This window comes from Notolepis coatsorum (genome assembly GCF_963971535.1).
Source record: "Notolepis coatsorum genome assembly, chromosome: 11".
Classification (NCBI taxonomy): Eukaryota; Metazoa; Chordata; class Actinopteri; order Aulopiformes; family Paralepididae; genus Notolepis; species Notolepis coatsorum.
In genome coordinates, this window is record NC_140175.1 from 89,240,006 (window position 1) to 89,252,867 (window position 12,862).

Genomic DNA, 12,862 nt, shown 5'->3' on the forward strand with positions numbered 1-12,862 from the left:
TTGTGACAAATTTCAATCTAGAGTGACGTAAAAGTCACATGAAAGTTGCATGACTTTTTCTTTTATCGGCTGGTTCAGTGGCCTATCTATTAAAGATAAGAACAGCCTACAGAATATTGTTAGAGTATAATTGGAGTCAAACAGAGAGACCTATGTTCTCTCTGGACGGACCAGGTGGCCAAGAAGGGGACGAGCATCACAAATCAACCTCTCCAAACTCAACCTTGTCTCAGCGGTTTTCGCTGTTGCCTTCTGGCCGCCGTTATAACGTTCCGTTGAGTAGGACCAACCGTTACACTAAATCTTTTGTCCCCTCGGCTATCAGACTTTTAAATACAGACAGTAGTCCTTTTAAGTATAGCCTTTTACACCTAGTTGTTTGTTTTTTTACTTTTACTTTTACTGGACTATAGCATGGAATGTTGTTGTTGCTATGTTGTTGTTGAGATGTTTTTGTTACCCGTGCAAAGCTACAATATGAATTGCCCCACGTGGGATCAATAAAGTTGTCTGAATCTGAATCTCACTGACTGAGGTCACGTTGCAAAATAATCTGACCTGTATCTGATTTAGGACCTCATATGAAAGTGTCCCAAATCAGATCAGATTCCATGTGATTTGTGCTGTTCACAAATTGTTGTGAAAAAAAATCTGATCTGAGTCACAATAATGAGCAAATAAATCAGATTCTGGCCTGCAGTGTGAACATGGCCTAATTCTGTTTCCCGAGGAACCGTTTGGGCCTGTGTGTATTTCCACGTCAGTCATCGGTGAACACTGCAACAGGAAGGTGTACGTTGTTCAAGATGAAACCGTAAATAGATCTTACAGAAAAGCAGCGTGAGATAGATGCAAGTTGCGTAAAGGAAAGTCTTGAACCAAAGTCAATATTACATGTTTCAATTGCACCACTGAAGAATCTTCCCACAAATGTTGACCGAACGTGGTTTCATTTCTGTGCCATATATGAAATATCGCTGAGCGTGGCTTTAATCCATTGCGCTCCGTGTCATGATCTTTATGTAACACACGCACACACTCTCGCCCATGGTTATGATGGTTTGTGGTTATTGGCTGGAGTCAGCGGTTTTTCATTACGTTTATTTGAACAAGAGAGAGAGTTGTGGTGTTAGCGGAGTCAGACAAGAGAATGCCGTCTGCAGCGTAGGGAGCGTCTGAGTCCACCTGCGCCGTACAAGTCACCACACGATCGCCTATCGGCTCAGAAATCTCATCACCGCCATGCCAGGAATTGTTGTGGGCTTCGCCGCCCACCGCCACTAATAATATGCCCGCGGTCTCTTCCCGAGAGATACTGTAAGTCATATGCCAGAACGGCAGTCTAATTAATAAAAATGTTTGACTGATCCTGTCTCCACTTAGAAGGCAGTGAAACAGGATCTCAGTGAAGGTTTGAAGTGTTTTGCATGGGAAAAGGTCTGTGTTGAGTGGCATTCTCCTTGAAGAATGTGCAAATTACATCAGATTCAGTTTGTACTACATCCTCAAACTTGTTTTGTTATTCATTTATTTCTTTTTACATACCAAACTGCTTCTTAACCCTTTCACTACATACACTACAGAAGGTTAAAGCCCAACCTCCAGGTTAAACCCTACTGATCAATTATGGGTAGTTTACATCATTGGTATATAATTTCATTATTTATTTTTTTCCATTTGACACCGGAAATGCCACTCTGAAAGAGTTAAAAAGGTCCATGCACGAATAACTTGCACGCGCGAATCAAAAAAGCTTATCAAACGCCGACGTCACTACAGGTGCATATTAATGAGCCGAATCTAAAAGCTTATCAGACGCTAGCACGGCCGTGACGTCACTTCAGGAAATGCCTTGCCCGTCCGGGTCATAGTACTATATCAATGGTGGCCCACTCGGTGCATCACAGTTAGCCCAATAGCTCCGCCGTCCCTGCTACAGTCGGGACCACTACACTGACGTTAGCCTATGGTTCTCTCCTCTTTGTGTGCCCCCGTCCTCGCGGGTGTCCTGCGGAGGAGCTTGTGGACGCGACAACAGCGGCGGCCGTAGCGTAGGGTGTTTGAGCCTGTAGCATTAGTTAGCTCATAGCTATCGTGTACCACTAGCCTTTACGGGCTCGAGCACCCTACAGGCTGCCACCATTGTCGCGTCCATGGGCCCCCCGGCAGGGTACCCGTGGGGACGGGGTGTACAGAGAGGAGAGAACCATTTTGGGTCGGCCGTTCATGCCGGCCAGCGAGCCGGATGTCGGGATATGTTGTTAGCACAATAGCTACCAAGCTAAGCTATGTTAGCTACTAACGTTATAAACACAATATGTGTACAACGACACAATGATTTACATTATTACAAATATGGTAACGTGGTTGTGGCTTTTACAAATAGTGGTTAGCTTTAGAGATGGATGGCTATAATCACGGAGCAATAGTGTTAGCTGCCACTAGCTGTGTGTGACTCTCAGCGCCCCCTGGTGAGCCCCCTGGTGCCCTGCACCTGTTGTGACGAGATCATTTCGATTACACACGCACGTTATGAACCATTGATTAAAATATCCACGTGCGTGGTGATTGTGTTGGGCAGTCAAAATGTTTTGATAAAAACGCTAAAACTGGGTCAATTTCAATACTTTTTTTTTCTTTCTTCATGAAAGTCACCGTTGGCCTAGTCCACATTGTTTATTGAACAAAAATACAACGTGAAGGTTGGCCTTTAACCCTTTCACTACCACTGTAGTGTGGTAGTGAAAGGGTTAACCTTCTGCGGTGTGGTAGTGAAAGGGTTAACCCTTTGTCGCGTGGCAGTGAAAAGGTTAACCTTCTGTATTGTCGCAGTGAAATGGTTAAACATCTATAGGCCTATATATATGTTTTAGCTTTCATAGCCTACATTTCAATGACAGAACTTTCTCTGTAAGGCTGTGATGCTGTTGACCATTATGACGCATAGACATCATGCATAGACACAGACACATAGAGATAAAACACACCATCATTCTTGTAGCATTTGCCATGTTGTGAAACTACATCAGAGAGGAGACAGCAGACAGGCCCACAAGATCCAGTTGGTATGTGTCAGACAACCAGAGAACTTGCAGCTCATCCACTGGGGCCCACAGGCCAACTTTGACCCTGTTCGTCTGTCTGGCTGTGCACGTGGAGGCATATTATGCCCCGCCTGTCACTGGGCCAGAAACCTCTGGTGTTATGTGTGTTCAGAGTGATACAGCATGGGTTTTATTTAATTATGCTGTACGCAGAATACAAGGGTCCACAGAGGACCCCCAGATCCCCTCCCTGCTGAACAGGCGCCCCGACTGACCAGTAGGAGTCACAGTTTACAAACAACCAGGACACACACCCCACCGGCTTCCCACCCGCTAATACTGCCAATTGTGTTAGTAGGGATGACTGACCAAGCCGGAGGTACCGCTGACAGCTGGATTCGATCCCAGAGTCTCTGCGGTGGTAGGCCAGTGCTTAGTCCACTGCGCTACCCAGCCGTACCTCAAGATAGAATTCTGAAGAAATGTTAAAAAAAATTAAATAAAAATCCTCAAATAGATACTGTGTAGATACTATATCTATAATTGTACATATGTAACGGATGGTATCGTGAAGCGCAGTCATGAAGGGCTGGGGTGAGTAGCGGTGCTATGGGTTAAACTCACTCTCATCCTCAAAAGACACATAGACACGTTACAAAGCAGTGAGTTCACTTCTTGGTATAGCGGTCTGTGCTGTTGCACGCGACGTGGGAGATCCGCGTTCGAAACTCCCTCTGGGCATCGAAGTTTGAGGTGACGTTGTCACAACCATTACACATATCCCTTACCAACTCTAAAGGTGCTCCCATGGTCGAGCGGACTGTACGCGGACTGGACTCTGTGAGGTCCGCGTGGACTCTTTGAGCTTTCATAGTCGAGCGTACCTCAGCGGACCTCCGCGGACCAATTTCCTACATGTCTCACGCCAGTTTACACAATTCTTCCCACGCTGTTCAACTTCTGTCATGTTCTCGTCATCCGATGTCAAAATAAAGAGTATGTTATCTCCGTTTCCAATATTTCGATAATAAAACGGGCAGTTTTACACACTTGAATAACAGGTATAATTATAATATATTATAGGCAGCGAGGTGCAATGTACCTATAGGCTTGCTCAACATGAGGTGGACAGCGCGTGGTGCTGAAATGACAAACACGCATTGCATGAAATAAAAACACCAGTTTTATTTCGAAATATTGGAAACGGAGATAACATAGACTCTATGTTATCTCCGTTTCCAATATTTCGATAATAAAACTGGCAGTTTTACACACTTCATTTAGAAAAGCTTTTGCGAGTGAAAAAGCGAGTGGTCAGAGTAAAATGCAGATCGGCGTCACATTAAATGCAGTTCGATGTCAACCAAAACGCCGAGCAGCGTTTTGTGTGACACCAAGTCAGCGGCGCGGATGTCCGCGCATTAGAAAATTGGACCTTCGCACTTGGAGTCCGCTTTGGGTCTGCTTTGAGTCCACTTTGGGTCCGCTTTGAGTCCGCGCGAGTCCGCTCCGTGTACGGTCCGCTCGACTATGGGAGCACCTTTACTTGTTACGCTGCTGGCCAGTACAACATACTACCATAGTGTCTTTATACCTATCACTGTACATATTAATACTACAACTCTGTACATACATTCGATTAGCACTATTACTCATTAGTACTAATTTATATCTTTTATACCCAGTTTAATCACCTGTACATTGTATATTACTATTGCACTTTACTATTTACATTTGCACTCTGGTTGGATGCCAAACTTATTTTTGTTGGACTGTACTTGTGCTGTATAATGACAATACATTTGAATCTAATCTAATCCCTAAAGTATAGGGAGTTATAGGGAATCTTTTCTCTCAGATTAATTGACAGCACCTGATACAATTGATCTATTGGTACAAACAATGTTTTACTGCCATTGAATTAAATATACTTGTATTATGATCTTCCCCGGGGTACAAACGTTCTAACAAGCGTATTTTCTGTCTGCATGTTGTACCCTAGCTATACTGTGTGATTATAATCCTCCTGGACATGTGAAGAAAAACGAGGAAAGTTTTAAGCGTCTGGTAGCAGAGGACTAAGCGCTTAATTGGGTCCTATTATATGTCATCGCCACTCTCAATGAGACCTTAGACAATTGATTATGAATGAAGACATGTTGGCAGTGATCAAGGCCAGAAGCATCAGATGATGACGTGTCTGAAAATCCGAGATGAGAGCCAGATCCCGTTGGGTTAAAGTATCACAGGATAAACAACGCAGGAATAATCTTTGTTTATGACTTTGCTTAGGTGACAAGCGATTACATGAAGCAGTGATTACATTGGCTTGATTTATTGTGTACACTCGGCGAGCCCCCAACACAGAGGTTTCTCTCTGGGAGAGAAGCATTAGAGCAGAGAAATCCAGTCTTTCGGCTCCAAAGCTGCAACGGTCACACGTAATTGATATGTGGCGTGTGTAATTGTTGCTTTGTTATTCTTCCAAATGTTTCTGGAGGTCCCGAGCAGTTTGTTGTCCTCTCCTCTCCTCTCCTCTCCTCTCCTCTCCTCTCCTCTCCTCTCCTCTCCTCTCCTCTCCGCCACCTCCTCTCCTCCACCTCTCCTCACCTCTCCTCTCCTCTCCTCTCCACCTCCTCTCCTCTCCTCCACCTCTCCTCACCTCTCCTCTCCTCTCCACCTCTTCTCCACCTCCTCTCCACCTCCTCTCCACCTCCTCTCCTCTCCTCCACCTCCTCTCCTCCACCTCTCCTCACCTCTCCTCTCCTCTCCTCTCCTCTCCTCTCCTCTCCTCTCCTCTCCTCTCCTCTCCTCTCCTCTCCTCTCCTCTCCTCTCTACCTCCTCTCCACCTCCTCTCCTCCACCTCTCCTCACCTCCTCCTATCCTCTGCTCCACCTCCTCCCCCACTACTTCCCTCTCCTCTGAAGCTCCAGCATTCCAGGGGAACTCGAGTTCACTCCATGCAGCGAGTCAAGGCCGAGGGGTCGGCACGACCGTGTGTCTGAATCGACCTGTCTCAAGCCCAGCCCTCTTCTCTTGATCCTCCGATCGCAACTGTTGCTTCGTTCGGACACAGCGAGGGCCATGATTGGAGGATCAGGGAAAAAGGCGGGGCTTAAGATAGGTAAATTGCGTTTAACTATGTGAATAGGAGTAGCTGCTGATAAAGAGCCTTTGTGCTCAGCAAATTAGATTAGATTAGATTATGCCACTGGGGGAGAGCTTGTAAAAAGTCTCCTTCACCGGAAATTAGATTAGATTAGATTAGATTCATTATACAAGTACAGTACAACAAAAAGAAGTTTGGCATCCAACCAGAGCGCAAATGTAACAGACAGTAACGTGTAAGCTGGGTATAAGATATATTAATTAGTACTACTGAGTAATAGTGCTAATCAGATGCATGTACAGAGTTGTAGTATTAATATGTACAGTGATACATATAAAGACACTATCGTAGTAAATCATACTGGCCAGCAGCGTAATTAGTAAGAGTAGGTAAGGGATATGTACAGATATACTGTAGATATAGTATCTACTGTACAGATATGTAAAAAGGATTATATGCAGGTATGTACAGATAGATGTGGATAGATATTCAGTATATACGGTAAGAATAAATATATGTATACGGTATATACAGCATTAATGTACATGCTATCATGCAGAGTTGTATGGGTTATTTGCAGGTGTATATAAATGTATAAATGTGTATATATATGGTATATAAAGCACTATTGTACATGTTATCATACAGCATTATATGGGTAGACTATAGTATGAGGTAGGTAGTTGTGATTATTATGATTACAGTGTAGGGCAGTTGCAGACAGTGAAAGCAGTAGGTAGGTATACATTTTTTGATCCACTTTTTCTCCTCTTTTTTTTCAATTTTTCTCCCATCCCAATTCCACTGTTCCAATTCTTCCCTCCCCTGTCTTGAACGTTGCTCGCATATGCCCCCCACTGGCCGGTTGTAGGGAGGATAGAAGCCTTGCATCACGTGTCCCCTCCGATACACGAGGAGGCAGCCTGTCACATCTTTTCACCCGCCAGCGCGGACTCTCATTGGCGAGGAGTAACGTGTAGGAGGCTCACACTACCGCCGCCATTTCCTGTCTCTGCTGTGCAGGCATCCCCAACCGACCTGTAGGAGTCGCTGTCCATAACGTCCAGATTACCACCCATCGACCAATTGAGTTAGTATGACGGCTGGCCCAAGCCGGAGGCAACGCCGACAGCCGGAGTCGAACCCGGTGTCTCTTGCGTTGGTGACGAGTGCAATGTCCGCTGCGCCACCCAGCCGCCCCAGGTAGGTATAAATTGAGTATAGGCAGCAGAGTTCAAAGGTCATACAGTATGGGTAAATCTATAGGTTAGATAAAGGTTAGAGGGGGAAAGACAGAAACACGGCGAGTATAACGGCAACATTCCTCTCCCACCCCCCGCTGTGAGAAAAAGATCACGTGTACTTTAGCCGATCCAAACACTTGTTGCGTTTCCCAGCACTCCTTTCTCAGTGAATAACTGCAGGGGCGGCTCTCGAGACAAGTGTTTATTGTGTTCGTCCGCCCCCCCCAGACATTTTGTCATCGGCCGTGTGAATCAGCCTTGGGGGAGAAAGCTATCCATCGTCTGCCGCTGGAGTCCGGATTCCCCATTAACTTTGTAGACGTTCTAATCGCTGCAGTGCCTCGTGCCCAGTCATGTTCCAATACTACGGAGACGCCGCTCCAGGTCATATCCTCACCACGCACCAATATGGGTTGCATGTATCTGTTCACCCACCCCCCCCCCCCCCTGAGTAGCGTCCTCCAAGCGGATCATTCAACTTGCCGTTCAACCATTTTGCTCTTATGTCATGCTCAGGTTGGGATTCCGTTTCCACCACGTTTACTTGCGTCTGAGGCTGCATTCCAAATTGCATTTTCGAACGTATACTCCGTGCACGACTCCCCGAGGGGGTTCTCTACGGCTCCTCCTCTCTGAACAGCTGTCGACAAGGGAAATGCAGCTGTGATCGCTGTTGTCGAACGCCCATTTATTGTCGCCCTCTCCGGTGGCTGTGTATCCGTTCTTATCCATCTATCCACGACACGGCCTGAAGGATTCAGCAACCCCCCCCCAGTTGGGAGTCTCTCCGGTCAGATTTACGGGTTTGTTCTCTTGGCCGGCTACTTTGGTCCTGATTCCACTATGAACATTCTGCCTTGGAAAATTAGAATGACTGCAGATGTAGAGGAAAACTCAAAAAGAAAGATCAGGAAAGCCAAGAAAGCTCAGTGGGCTTCCAGTACAATGCAGGAAATGAATTAGATTAGAAAATAATGTATAAAATGTATGGACTTTGTCATGGCCAGACTTTGAAATAACAAATAATACAACTAAAATGACGAATCCCTTCAGAGCATACAAAGTCTTCTATATAGAACAGATGTATTATCCTATTTACTCCTAATGAGTTCCCAGTTTAAACAATGCATTCATACAACACTCGTTAAGTGGGAGGAGATTATTCCGCGATGAAACGCGGCTCTGGAAAACTTGTTTATTGCACTTGCAAAGTGAGGCAGGAATATTAGGCAATTTGCAATGATTAATATGCATCACAGACGTCGCTCTCCAGATGTCTTTTATTAGAGGAGACCTCACCATTAGGCGAGCTCTCCGTGCACATTACTGAAAATGCCGTCAGAAGTCGGGAGAATTCTAGGGAATGAGGCAACGGGATGCATGTTAGGACGTCCCGGAACATAGCACTGGAAAGGTAGATGTGGTTGTGTAACTGTGTGTGTGTGTGTGTGTGTGTGTGTGTGTGTGTGTGTGTGTGTGTGTGTGTGTGTGTGTGTGTGTGTGTGTGTGTGTGTGTGTGTGTGTGTGTGTGTGTGTGTGTGTGTGTGTGTGTGTGTGTGTGTGCGTGCGTGCGTGCGTGCGTGCGTGCGTGCGTGCGTGCGTGCGTGCGTGCGTGCGTGCGTGCGTGCGTGCGTGCGTGCGTGCGTGCGTGACTGGCAGTGCGTCCATGCTTTTTCACACGCCGTGTTTTGCCCCGTGAGGCCCAATGGCAAAGCAGTAATAAATTCACCAAACTTTTTTATTCCACTCCAAAGCGTATCCTCAAGACGAATGTTCCACTCGAGGGTCCCCCTGTCTCCAGGAAAACACCCAAGATAGAGTGTCTGCGTTGAGTGAAGGCATGTTTGAGTTTATTAATATCCGACTGTGAATTGAGTTTGAGCGAAGAAGTACTTTTTTCCCCCTCACCACTTGGCTTGAATTACAAGGGAAAGTTAGCGCTTTAAACGGAGAGAAAAAACAAGGAAACTTTTTTTCACCATAGACCTGTTGCAATTTGTTATGTTTAATTTAATACCCCCCCTTCGAAAGTTGAATCAAGGGTTTTCTGATGTTAAAATATCCATCTTGCCGTAGCGGAACGACGCGTGGCACAGGTCCAAGCTGTTTCCCAACAGTTCTGTTGCGTTCTGCTAAAATTAGCCCTGCGCTTATTTAGAACGAGATAAGGCTGATGAAAATCACAGAAATCAAACATGAAATGAATAACAATACCTGGCTGTCTCGCTTCATATATGCTGACTCAGTTGCTGCAATACAGTACAGCATATAAATGTGTACTGTTTTCTTCTTAGATGTGAAGCACCTCATAGTTCACACTGCAAGCCTTATAGTGCTCTAATTCAGATGTATTGCTCAGATCAGATTTATTTTGTTTGGCCAATATCAGACTCCAGTGTGAACTGACCTGCATGCGCTAATACAATAAAACAATAAACAAAGATGGACGTAAAAAGACTGTGACAAATGTTAATCTAGAGTAACGTAAAAGTCGCATGAAAGTTGCACGACTGTTCAGACTGAGGTCACATTGCAAAAAATCGGACCTGTATCTGATTTAGGACAACATTATGAAAGTGGTCCAAATCAGAATTGAAAAGATCAGATTCCATGTGACTTGTGCTGTTAGTGTTCACACTGTTGAAGCAAATAAATCAGATTTGGGCCACTTCATCTGCAGTGTGAACATAGCCATAGACTGGTAATGTAACTAACTCACTCTCTCATACATTCTATCAGTCAGTCAGTGAGTCAGCCAGCCATGGTATGGAGGAATATCTCACACCTTGGTGAGAGCCAAGGGGTTCAAGCCCCCCCCCCCCCCCCTCTCTACTCTTAAGATCAGTGTCTCTTTCCTTCTTTGAATGAATGAATGAAAACTTTATTTAACAGATTGCAGAATGGGTACAATACAGTACGGCTCAATTGAATGTGGGTAGGGATTCACATTCCTTTACAGCTGTGGGTAGGGCGTTCCACATTGATGTGGCATAATTGCGAAACGTGTTTAGTCCCTTGTTTGAGCCGAATCTGGGTTTAACATGATTTGTTGAGCTTCCTCTGGTGTTGTGGTCGTGGTATTCACTGACCTTTGGAAAGTATTTTGACATGTACATGGGTACCTTAGTCGTATAGTGTATCTTGTAGACCAGGCCCATTGCAAGTTGCTGTACTCTGTCGTCTACTCTAAGCCATCCTAGGTTGTCAAAGTGGGCAGGGGTGAGGTGGGTTCTAGGGGTAAGGTCAAGTAGAAGTCTGACCAGTTTGTTTTGTGATGTTCGTAATCTTGTTTTTAGCGCCTTTGAGGTGCTTTGGTACCATGAGGTGCAAGCATAGTTGTAGTACCCTTGAGTGAGTGCTCCTGCCAGAGTCTTCAGGGTATTCTTGTTTACCAGAGAGGAGATCCGGTACAAGAATATAGTTTGTTGGTTGACTTTTTTTATTACCTTGGATGCCATTTTGTCACAGGAAAGATTTGCCTCTAGGATGGAACCTAGGTATGTAATTTCATCTTTCATTGTGACAATATTGTCACCCACTGTAACTGAGAAGCCGTCGGTCTTGCTGAGTTTTGTTATTTGATCCGAAGAGAATGGACTCTGTTTTACCCAGGTGTAATGATAGTTTGTTATCAGCGAGCCAGGTGCAGATTCTGCCGAGTTCAGAGCTGAGGGTTTTTTAGACCTGTAACTTGTTCTTGTCAGAGACCAGCAGGGCTGAGTCATCCGCGAACAAGAACAAGTTGCAGTCACAAGCTGAGGACATGTCATTTGCATAAGGACTTTCAGTGTTCTCCTAGCTGGCCGGGATGAGAGCTAATTTAATCATGTACATTGCACTGTGTGTTTTCACAATTAAACCTATATTGATCATGAAGATCCGTCTACGACAGGGGTGGGCAATTATCTTTCCCATGGGGCCAAATGAGCAACTGAAAATATTTTGGAGGGCCGGGCCAAAATTCTGAACTCAATTATGCATAATATACATTTAATGTCTATATAAAAAGCTGTAAATGGCATTGTTTTGACCACTGGTAAGAGTGTATATTATTATTTGGCAATTAAAAGGTGAGGTTAGCTTTAAAAAATATCATTTATTCAAATAGAATTTCTAAAATGATAAATAATAATAATGATAAACAAAATGTGAAACATTTAACTCATTTTCAGTCACATTAATAACAAAGGGCATTTTGAGTTTCATATACTATTGAAACAAGGATTTTCTTAGATTTCTAAAGACATCACATCATCTTTGTAGCTAAAATAAACAAGACATGTCACTGAACTGTGTAACTGTGTAAAGAAAAGTGTCCCAGTTTTGTAGCCTTTTTGACTTTACATTTAATGTTTTCAGAACTGTGCAAAAAAAATATCATGTGTCCCATTTCACTTGTTATATTTCCACATTTTAGTGTTCTTCAGTTCTTTTTTTTAACTGTGCAGAAAAAAGAAAAGGATCAAGTGTCCTATTTCACTTGTTATATTCCCACATTTTAGTGTTCTTCAGTTATTTTTTTTTCATTCAGTGTGAGAAATCCAGTCTCTTTTGAGCTTTAACAAGTCCATCAAAGTCAGGTTGAATGTCTGAGGTGGAGATGCGAAGCACAGCTGACATGTTCATCAGTGAGAGAGGATCTGTACCTGGATTTGGTAAACTTCATGACTGAGAATGTCTGTTCACATATGTAGGTGGATCCAAAGAGAACCAACTGAGCATGTCTCCCCATGTTTGGAAAGTTCTCCTCCTTGAGAGCAGAGTAGAACTCTAGCAGTGATGCTGACTTAAAGTGCTCTTTCAGTCGTGAATCAGACTGCAGGTCAATGAGTTCAAGCTGAACATCAGTGGGTGCACTATCAACACTGCAGGTAAAGGGAGAGGAAACCAGCTGCATTTCATCCTCAACCTTTTTAAAATCTTGAAAACGCCTTGAAAATTCATCATGCAGTTCTCCTCTCCTAACATGGATGAGTACCTGTGCCGGTGATCATCTGATGGTTTGACTTCTTTCAGGGTTTTCATGTGTTCGAGATTGTTGCTGCCTAGTTGCCTTGAAATTAATTGCAACTTTGTCATGAAGGCTTTCACATGGCTATGCATTTCATGAGCAAAAATGACCTTGCCCTGCAGTTGTGTGCTCAGTAGGGATGGGTACCGTTCACATTTGAACCGATAATCGATACCGGTACCCAACGGTACCTTTTTTCTGTACTTTAGTCTCTAAAAATGTAATCTACCTACCTCAGTTGTAAAAGAAAAATTCCAAACATCAAATAACCACCCTTTTGACCGTTTTTGGCTTGCCATTTCCCTGACTGCTTTGTTGTTGAATCAAGTCAAATCCTAGGTAAGCGTATATTGTGCGTGTGAACGTTGACATGAAAAGAAAAAAGGAAAAAAAAAATTAAAAATAAAAAGATTTTTTTAATTATGATGTAATCTTTTGTGGGCCGGTCAGAAT

At 44.1% G+C, this 12,862-nt stretch overlaps 1 protein-coding gene across 2 annotated transcripts in view; it reads left to right on the forward strand.

Moving 5' to 3' along the window:
- The window catches only part of ccbe1 (collagen and calcium binding EGF domains 1), a 134,738-nt gene that overhangs the window by 1,610 nt on the left and 120,266 nt on the right, over positions 1-12,862 (forward strand). The gene's annotated exons all lie outside the window — the stretch shown is intronic.